Raw genomic sequence first — 10,352 nt, 5'->3', positions numbered from 1 at the left:
TTGTTTGGAATTGTTGTTAGATCAGTTGTAATGACTTGATTTGTAGCAATGTGTTTGAAAATGAATTGAACATGATGATGAGAACCTTGTGTTGTTTGATGTGGAATTGTTGTCAGATGATGAACCATTTGCAATGAAACTTTGAATTGTGTTGTCTAGATAACCTTGTGTTGTTTGATTCATTTGAGAACTGGAAGTCTGGAAGTAATGTCGCACTGACATCCATTTGCAATGAAACTTTGAACTGTGTTGTCTAGATAACTTTGAACTATGTTGTAGGCAACTAGGCATGACACTCAAAACATGTCCTATTCTTGAATTCACTATGACCAGCATTGAAGGGCTGTAGTGCATGTTATCATTGTTGCAAAGCTTTTTGTGTGTGTGTGAGCGCTGTGCAACCTGCAATCCTTGCCCTTGCACAACTAGGCCGGCAGAGCCTTGTGCTATATCATTGCTAGATATAGATGATGCTGAACTTTTGAACAGACATGCACAGCATGAAAAGCAAGATGGATGCCAACAGATCCTCATATGCATGTACAACCATATAGGGTAGAGCACAGCCCTCCACCACCAAATACAAGAGGAGGACCTTATTATGAAGCAAACACTATGAAGCTAGAGAAAGACCAGTAGGACCACAACCAATGATAACCAAATCAAGTATTGTGTTTTATCAGATATGGGCATACAGATAGCAAATTCTAGGCATTATACATAGAGTTCATAAAGGTAGCAAATCCTAGCCATTAGACATGTAGCAAATTATGGGCATACAGATAGAGTTTAGCGCTAATTACACATAACAAGTTCATCTTGGGGCATTACATGCTGTTTTTGTTCCCATCATTACATAATATTGTTTTTGCAAAATAATGAAAGTTCATGATCTTGGCAAAACAAGACCAGTCAGGCTCCTGTCTTTCTCTTTCCTGCTCTTGTCTTGTGTGGTGTTTTCTTCACCTTAGTTGCCAACTGCTTTTTCCTAGGAGTCATCTTCCTAGCTGGCTGCACTTCAACCTCTAGTGCATCTTCAACAAATAAGGACCTGTGGAAAATAAAGTATGATTAATGATTGATTTATTACACAGGTAATCCATTATCAATTATCATGCTATCATAGGAAGAAGAGCAGTACCTCCTAGCTGTTGTGGTCTGAATAGTTGTCTCTGGGAGCTCAACTTCTAAAGGCATCACCTCCATCACTTGTTCATGTGCTTGAGTTGCTAAAAATTTATCCCTTGCTTGGGCTGCTTCTACTTCTTTCCTTGCTGCTACTTGGGCTGCTTCCCTTGCTACTACTGCTTGGGCTGCTTCTGCTTCTTCCCTTGCTGCTGATTGGGCTGCTTCCCTTGCTACTGCTGCCTTTAGCTCTAGTTCTAGAGCCTCCCTCTTAGCCTATGCTGCTGCCTCCCTTGCAACAGCTGCTCTGGTCCTTGGAGTTGGTGCTTCCTTAGCAGTGGTACCTTTTTTGGCTTTTTTCCTCCCAACCTTGATTGTGGTCTTCTTTGCTCTCTTCCTGCAATAATGATAGGATCAGTTTCATATTGTAATGTAACAAATAAAGAAGAATTGAGAAGGTACCTTTTCTTGGTGCCAGTGAGTGGACATTTCTAGCTACCACTCCTATGACCATACTCACTGCAATTAGGATACCTCACTTGCCTTGTTGCCTTACCATCTGTCTCCTTTGCAGACTTGATCCTATTTTTCCTTAGTCTTCCTACTTCTCTCTTCTTCTAGCATGGAGGGTGCAATTTGAACCCTTTGTCTACCTCAGGCCACTGGTTCCTATCAGTGATATTAGGAATGATACCCTCATATGCTGCTTGAAACTTCTGGACTGAATAATACCAATCCACAAATTTGGCCATGTCTGGTTACCTGGTGCTGGTAATCATAGCCAAGGCATGGGGACATGGTTGACCAGTTATCTGCCACTGTCTACATGTGCAAACTTTGTCAACTAGGTACACAACATGCCTTCTCACTTCTTCATCCTTGTAGATCTCTATAACCTCAGCCTAATTTGGGTGCCCCTTGGAAATGGTCAGGTGTCCAAGTCCCTTGGATGCTGCATTTAGTTGATGGATGATCCCAGGCAATATACCTAGTGGGAGGGCCCTTGAAATCTTCCTCCTTTTGGCAAACAAGACCATTATCTTCTCTCTGATTGCATCTGCCAAGCAATGCATGGGAAGGTCTTTGTGCTCTTTGATCCAAGAATTCCATGATTCTGCTAAATTGTTGTTGATATAGTCACACTTGATGTGTTCTGAGAATTTACTTCTAGCCCACAGAAAAGGATGATGTTCTGAGTATCTTGGTCAACAACCCACACTGCAAGTGTTTGAGTTGGCCCCTAGATTATCTTTGTGGCTAAATCCTCCTAGAATTGAGCCATAGAATACTGACAGTTCCTGTCCAACCATAAGTCATGCTGCTGCTCTGCCAATTCAACTAGCCCATACTCACCATCAGCCATGAATTGAGCAACCTTAACGACTAGTCTAAACGCATTGCCAGGATCGATCCTAGCATCATGGTAAACAATGAAAGAAATGAGGAGTTAGATGGTACCCAACTCCTCCAATTCTACCTACACTGCTAGGTTGATTAAGCACTTACCAAGGAGGGCAATCACTGCTGCTAGCCATTGTGACATGGGTTGACACCACCTCTCCCACTACATCACAAGCCTACAAAAACATCAATCGAGGAAGACAAAGTCAGCGTCCATGAACCCTAGCCCTAAACCCTAATGGACACAGGACCTAGGTGCAAAGGGGGAGTAAGGCCACATACCTTCAATGTGCTCACCAGGGGTCCCACTCACCAGATGTGGTCACCGTGGCGTAGGGACGATGGGAGGGGAGCAGGAGGCGGTGGCGACGCAGGGGAAGAACGCGTCGGCGGCGGCGGGTGGGATGGGGATGAAATGAGTGGGAGGGATGCGGCGTAATGAACAAAATGGGTAGGGACAGGGATGACATTTTACCTTCGCCTAATGACTGGGTGCCAGTGTGTCGGAGGGACATGGCTTGCCACATGCGCAAATGTGGTAAAACAGAAACTCAATCTTCTTTCATCTGGTAAAAATGTAAGTGTCATTCTAAGGATGATAATCGGATGAGCGCCAATCTTTATAATGGTAAAAATATAAAAGACCTGTTTACTAGTACTGTAGATAGAACTTGAATAGCTACCATGTTATGGTGGGCCAGGTGTACCAGCACCGGAAGCGCATCCATGGCTGAGCAGTGGCAACAGCTCGCGTGCGGCGCGTGGCCTCTGCATGGTGACCGCGTCCAGAGCGGGTGCCATTCCTAGAGTCTAGGATCCCAGATTGAGTTCAGTTAGTCGATCTAAAGTTTGTTAGTCAGTTTGGTGAGTTTGTTAGGATGTGGCTATAAAGCCTAAACACTTGGTTAATGATACATTCGACTGGAGATTGATTAATCTCTCCCACTCCCTTCTCGTGTTCGTGTGCTCTTGTCTGTTCGATGCTGACCGCCAGGATGGTGTTGTAGCCTCGCCGCTGCCGTGAGATCAAACCACATCCTCCCACAACCCGCGATTACTTCCTCAGAGGTAGTAGTAGCCATCATAACATACCGTGACTGTCGACGAAATATGGTCAGCAGTCTACCTAGGGGTATGTCTAAGGTAGTAGATTATCGGTAGACAGGTGCGCAAGCTACGAACGAGATGGTGATGTAAGACAGACACAAGGTTTTATCTAGGTTTGGCCACCGTGAAGGCGTAAGACATACATCCTGCGTCTGATTGTATTGTTGTATGTAAATGAGATGATCGATCTGATCAATCCTCCCTGCTAGGGGACCCCTACCTCTCTTTATATACTCTGGAGGAGGTAGGGTTACAAGTAAGGTAGCCTATTTGGTACTATACAATGTCTTGCGGTGCACGCCGAGCAGCGCCGTGCACGCCTTGATCTTGTGGGCTGGGCCACCCCCGATAGTGTGGCCCATGTCTTGGGGGTCATACCCCCACAGCTAGTCCCCGAGCCTGATAGTAGGTGATGCAGTCACGTGGTGCTAGGGTCATAAAGTAGAAGACCAGCCGAGCAGGCAGCCAGTCTCTAGGCGTAGCCTCGAGATGAGAACAAGCACATTCACCGCAAGGTGAATTGTGCCCACTTAGTCCCCGAGCCTGCTGCAAGATGAAGAATGAATCTTGTAGCAGGGTCAAAGAAGTCTAAAAGCTTGCCGACATTGTCTGACATGCGCGTATCAAGACCCCAGACATGCTGCCCAAAATCAGCACCCTGATCCAAACAGTATGGAGCAGCTTGATAGCACACCGATGAGACGTAGCAAGATCCAAGCAGCAAGGGAGTCCCCGACGTCGCTGGCGATGACCGAGCACCGAGGAGCGAGGAGTTCCCGGCATCGCTAGCGATGATCGAGCACCGAGGAGCGAGGAGTCCCCGACGTCGCTAGTGATGTTCGAGCACCGAGGAGCGAGGAGTCTCCGGCGTCGCTGGCGATGACCGAGCACCGAGGAGCGAGGAGTCCTCGGCGTCGCTAGCGATGTCCGAGCACCGAGGAGCGAGGAGTCCCCGACGTATGTGGCGAGGTCCAAGCACCGAGGAGTCCTCGGCGTAGGCGGCGACTGACCGAGCATCGAGGGGCGAGGAGTCCCCGGCGTCGCTGGCGATGACCGAGCACCGAGGAGCGAGGAGTCCCCAGCGTTGCAGGCGATGACCGATGTCACAGAACCGACCAATTTATAAGAGTACAAGTACAATGGCAGCCCGCAAGCGGTCGCACTATCATACTTGAACCCATATAAACCCGGTAGTCCGTCGAGTACCACGATGGGTCTCGATAAATGATTTACAACAACCAAGATCATACATGATTCAACATACATACCACATATTACATAAAGTTCACAGATACATTTCATCATCAGAGTATGAATAAAGGTTATTACAAACCGAGTTTGATAGATAAAGCGGAAGCAAATAAGTTCAAAAATAAAGTTTCCAACATAGTTTGATACAGTGCCAAGTAGGATCACGGTCCACAAAAGCAAAGATAGGGATTAATAAAGAAACCTGCCCAAGGCTTACTCCTCATCCATGGCAGGATAGAAGCAACTCTTGCAATAACCATGATACACAGTGCCATCTGCAACAATGGAAAATAAAACCCTGAGTACGAGAAGGTACTCAGCTAGACTTACCCATCATAAACCAGAAATAGAATGACTCCAAGGATTATGCAAGGCTATATAAGTGGAGATAATGTGACAACATTTTGCATAAAAGCAATTGACTTAGTTGTACCATTACGATTCATTTATCAAGTTAATTATATCTATCCATTTCTAGATTAGCAACTATCCTGTGCTAAACATGTGGTATATCAATTTAAAAGCATATAATAGTAATCATAGAAGGTATTGTAATTCCATATTCATCTGAACCATCATGTTCCATAACACAGTTACTACGATGTTGGGACTAGCCAAGTTTCTCACTATCCGAGAGAGACGGCGATTCAAATCGATTTCAACCAGCTGGGAATTTAATCCTAACACAAACCCAGGCATACCGCACGAAGGAAGCCTTAGGTCACCTTTGGTACAACTCAGGTCCACATTTCGTGGGTCCGTACTGTGCCACACAATCTGGAACACCAGATGCCAGGATGTTCAGGCCTAGCCTGCCCTTAGGCTTAGTCTGATCGTTCCCCAGAAGGAGCGCACAACAAAACGGGTCTCGGCCTGAGTTGAATTACTCGGCTTCACGGTCGGAATGAGTTATCCGGACAGCTAAGTGAGAGGCATGCGTTCAATCTTGTGAGAAGCACCAACAACGGTATGGTCCTTAATCGACACAGACGGGGATAGATCCACACCCAAGACCTCCATGTCTTGTTGCTTCTCTATTGTCATCCTACCTGGTCTCGATTTTCTTTTACCCCATGGTTCTATTCCACGATAGCAAATATAGCCAACCGTGCTCTGGTATCCACCTATATCTCATAGGTGATAGGACATCACCCAACTTCTACCGATCTAAGCATGGCTAAGCATATATTCGATCCTGGACCTATATCGGTTAAAGGTGTAATATCTGGACAAGGAATGTATATGCATCAAGTGGTTCCATTCAACTCTTATAACCTAATGCATCAATCATAAGTACTTAAGTAATCATTTGTAAAATACTCGGAGACTTAGAATGCTCCGGGGCTTGCCTCACAGAAAGGAAGTGGGCGGTGGTTAGGACACTCCGGAAGCCCTTTAGGATTCTGCTCCACGCCTTCGGGAGCTGCGACTTGAGGATTCCCCTGCTGGTCCCCTTCCTCTGCTTCTTCGAAGTCCAGCAACGTTATTTCTTCCTCTGATCCTAGATGCATGAATATGGCATAAGATATCGTGAATGCATCTATGTTAACAAGTGTAGCATGATGACACATGATGAATGCATTCATATAAGTATTCGTAACAGCATGATGTTATCAAGTGCATCATGCTTATTGAGTAGGTGCATATCTCTTCCCGATCATTTAATTAACTATTTCCACAATGCATCTACTATATCATAAAACAGCAGCTACTTGTTTCACTCATAACTGGAGTTCTACTAATCCAAATGCAGTGATCCTAGACTTTCTAGAAAGCTTATCAAATTATCTACAACTTTGTTATTAACCATTTTTACAGCAAACATCATCCCTATCATGCAACTCATCAAACTACCGAATCTGTCCGAAATCCTTTTAAATTTGCATTTTAAAGCAATAATACTTCTACTTCATGAAATCACTCAAAGTTGGACAACATAAAGCCTACCAACAGTTTAAGCATGCAAAATACATCCAAGGAAATATAATGGTGAAGCCCAAACTATTTATTTAACTTCCTTTATTATTTTATTTAGATATTTAGGTTAAATAATAAACATATACCAGATATACTTCATAAATTCTCAAAACTTTACAGTGCTTTACTAAGGTTACTAAAAGATTACTGTAAAAGTTTCATGCCATTTTATATAGTAAAATATTCTATACAAAAATGACAAGACAGAAAGGCTTAAAGTAGCATAAATAGAAAATCCTAGTGAAAAGTGTCAAGCAACAGATTTTCTATTTTTCTTAGCATCCTTATGGTACTAGGATTACCCCCAACAAAATTCATGAATTTTGGATTCATAAATAATTTATAAAAATTCATACAAGGATTAACTATTTATAAAATAAAAAATCTATAACTATAAATCTACCCATGCACTGATCCTCAAATTTTTACCAGAGCCCATATATGTTAAGACTAGCTTACCACAAAAAATTCATAATTTTTGGAGCACAGGAACTTTAGATATAAAATAAACAAGTTTGCATGCATTCAAAAACACATTCCAAATCTCCATTTAAATCTCCCAAAATTTCTACTGTAAATGTCAAGAATATATTTTTCCTAAATACTACACTTCCTAAGGAACATAACCAAATTTATTTCTCAATTTTTGAAGCTACCAAACTGGAGATATGAAAATCACAAAACAACTCAAGATCTGGAATATTTGAACTAGCCTATACTCTCACTGCCGCTGACTGGTGGGACCCGTCGGTCAGAGGACCCACGCGTCAGTGAGACAAGAACAGAGTCGCTACGCTACGCTACGGTGGCGTGGCCAAAGCTCGCCGACGGCGAACTCGCCGGTGGTGACATCATCACACGATGATCTACTCGACCTCATGCACACGTTGCACCACTTGGTGGGACCTCACGTCGGTGCAAGCAACGGCGGCGGCGGCCATGGCGGGGCGGAGGTGCGGGTCGACGGTGAGACGCCGGTGGAAGCTACGATGACTCAATCAAACGCTACACCGAGCATCTACGGGCTACAGGAAACCTAGCGCATCAACTAGCGTGGCGAGAGGTAGATGGTGGCGACGTGGCCACGACGACAGGGCTCACGGTGATGCTCCGGCGAGGATTTGCACGGCGTGGTGGCTTACCAAGCTTTATCAGCAGGCGCTGGGAGGAGCAGTGGTGTGCTGGGGAGGCGGTGGTGCTGTTGCGGTGGTGATTGAGTCGCTAGGCTAGCCGATGACTGGCAATGGCGATGGCGGTGAGCAGCGTTGAGGCTACAGCTGCTGTGGGCGCTGTGAACGGCGAAGGAGAGCTGGGAATGTGAAACTGAGGGCGCATACAGGAGCGGGCGGGTGCCGGGGTGATAACGCCGGGCTCAGGCGCGTCGTGGCCTATGCGGTCAGGGCAACGGCGACGTGCGGCCGCCACGGGACTCCACGCGGCGCGTGGACACTGACACCGGTCGGCCACTGGGCCGAGCGATTCAGTTCGTTCAGACTCGCGACATGATGCCTGACAGCGGGTTTTCACGGCGATTTATCTGCTAAACCGAAGCTCCAAAGTGCAAACGATCTACACGACTTGTGTAGTCCTATGTACCATCTACAATTCTTGTTCAAAGATCATGCTCTAATTCGCAACCGAGACTGAGTAAAATCACCCCCAATGTCGGCCTGTCAGTCTGTCAGTCGAACAAAGACTTAGAAAATTTCATAAGTGTTGAAATGTTGATTTTGCTGATTCTTGTGAGACCAATTCAAGCATGTTAGAAGCTAAATCAGTCAATGACCCAAAAATAAAAGTTGTTCCTTATAGCAAATACTACAACTTTGCTTTAGTGATCTCCTCCATGCAAGGTCTCTAACACCTAGTTCAAATTTGGTCAAACATGTCACATTTAAATGATGATACACTTCAAATCATGGCTTAATGACCTAATTACCCCTAACCATGAATATCAAAGTTGTTCATAATGATACTCTAAACATGTTTAAGTAATTTGCAAGGTTATTCAATCATTTCATGTATTAGTCACTCATAGAGCTATCTACTGCAATCACATGAAACCTGACTTAAGGCTTGATCATGGGAAATGACATTCATGAACCATGTTCCATTTGTGAACCTAAGTGTTGCCAATATATTTTGGTGACTCAAATCAACCATCTACATGTATACACTCATGATCATATGCATAGACACATGGAGTCATGAAATAATGAGAAAAGTTGCATATGTTCAAAGAAACATGCGATAACAAGAAAATGTTGCAGATGTTTCAATCAAATGTTTCAATTGTAAATGCTTGTTTATAAATGCTTGATGATCATGCTCATGTTATGCAAGTCAAGTTATGCAAGGCTAACATCTGAGGTGTTACAACCGAGCATCGAGGAGCGAGGAGTCCCTGGTGTCGCTGGCGATGTCTGAGCACCGAGGAGCAAGGAGTCCCCAGCGTAGGCGGCGAGGTCCGAGCAGTGAGGAGTCCCCAACGTAGGCGGCGACTGACCGAGCACCGAGGAGTGAGGAGTCCCCAGTGTCGTTGGCGATGACCGAGCACCGAGGAGCGAGGAGTCCCCGGCGTCGCAGGCGATGACCGAGCACCGAGGAGCGAGGAGTCCCCGGTGTCGCTAGCGATGTCCGAGCACCGAGGAGCGAGGAGTCCCCGGCGTCGCTGGCGATGACCGAGCACCGAGGAGCGAGGAGTCCCCAGCGTAGGTGGCGATGTCCGAGCACCGAGGAGCGAGGAGTCCCGGACATCACTGGCGATGTCCGAGCACCGAGGAGCGAGGAGTCCCTGGCATCGCTGGCGATGTCCGAGCACCGAGGAGCGAGGAGTCCCCGACGTCGCTGGCGATGACCGAGCATCGAGGAGCGAGGAGTCCCTGGCATAGGCGGCAATGTTCGAGCATCGAGGAGCGAGGAGTCCCCGGCGTCGCTGGTGATGACCGAGCACCGAGGAGCGAGGAGTACCCAGTGTCGCTGGCGATGTCTAAGCACCGAGGATCGAGGAGTCCCTGGCGTAGGTGGTGAGGTCTGAGCACCGAGGAGTCCCTGGCATAGGCGGTGACGTCCGAGCACCGAGGAGTCCTAGGCGTAGATGGCGAGGTCCGAGCACCGAGGAGTCCTCAGCGTAGGCGGTGAGGTCTGAGCACCAAGGAGTCCCTAGCATAGACGGTGAGGTCCGAGCACCGACATAGCTGACGACGTCCGTGCGATGAAGTGTGCCCACTTAGTCCTTGAGCACGAAGAATCCGAGGGCCAAGGAGTAACCGGCATAGCTGGCAATAATGCACGAGCGACGAACAGCTTAGTCGATTGGTCGGCGACGAAGTGAACATTGAGTAGAAGCGACCGACGAACAGTCTGATCAACTGGTCGGCAACGGAGTCTATGAACCAAGCGGTCCGACCAGTTGATCGGTGGAGAAGCCCAAGCACCAGGTGGTCCGATCACCTGGACAACGATAATATAAATATGTAGAACGGGTAGTA

The sequence above is a fragment of the Miscanthus floridulus genome, chromosome 16 (genome assembly GCF_019320115.1).
Source record: "Miscanthus floridulus cultivar M001 chromosome 16, ASM1932011v1, whole genome shotgun sequence".
Taxonomy (NCBI): domain Eukaryota; kingdom Viridiplantae; phylum Streptophyta; class Magnoliopsida; order Poales; family Poaceae; genus Miscanthus; species Miscanthus floridulus.
Note: the sequence above shows the minus strand (reverse complement) of the source record.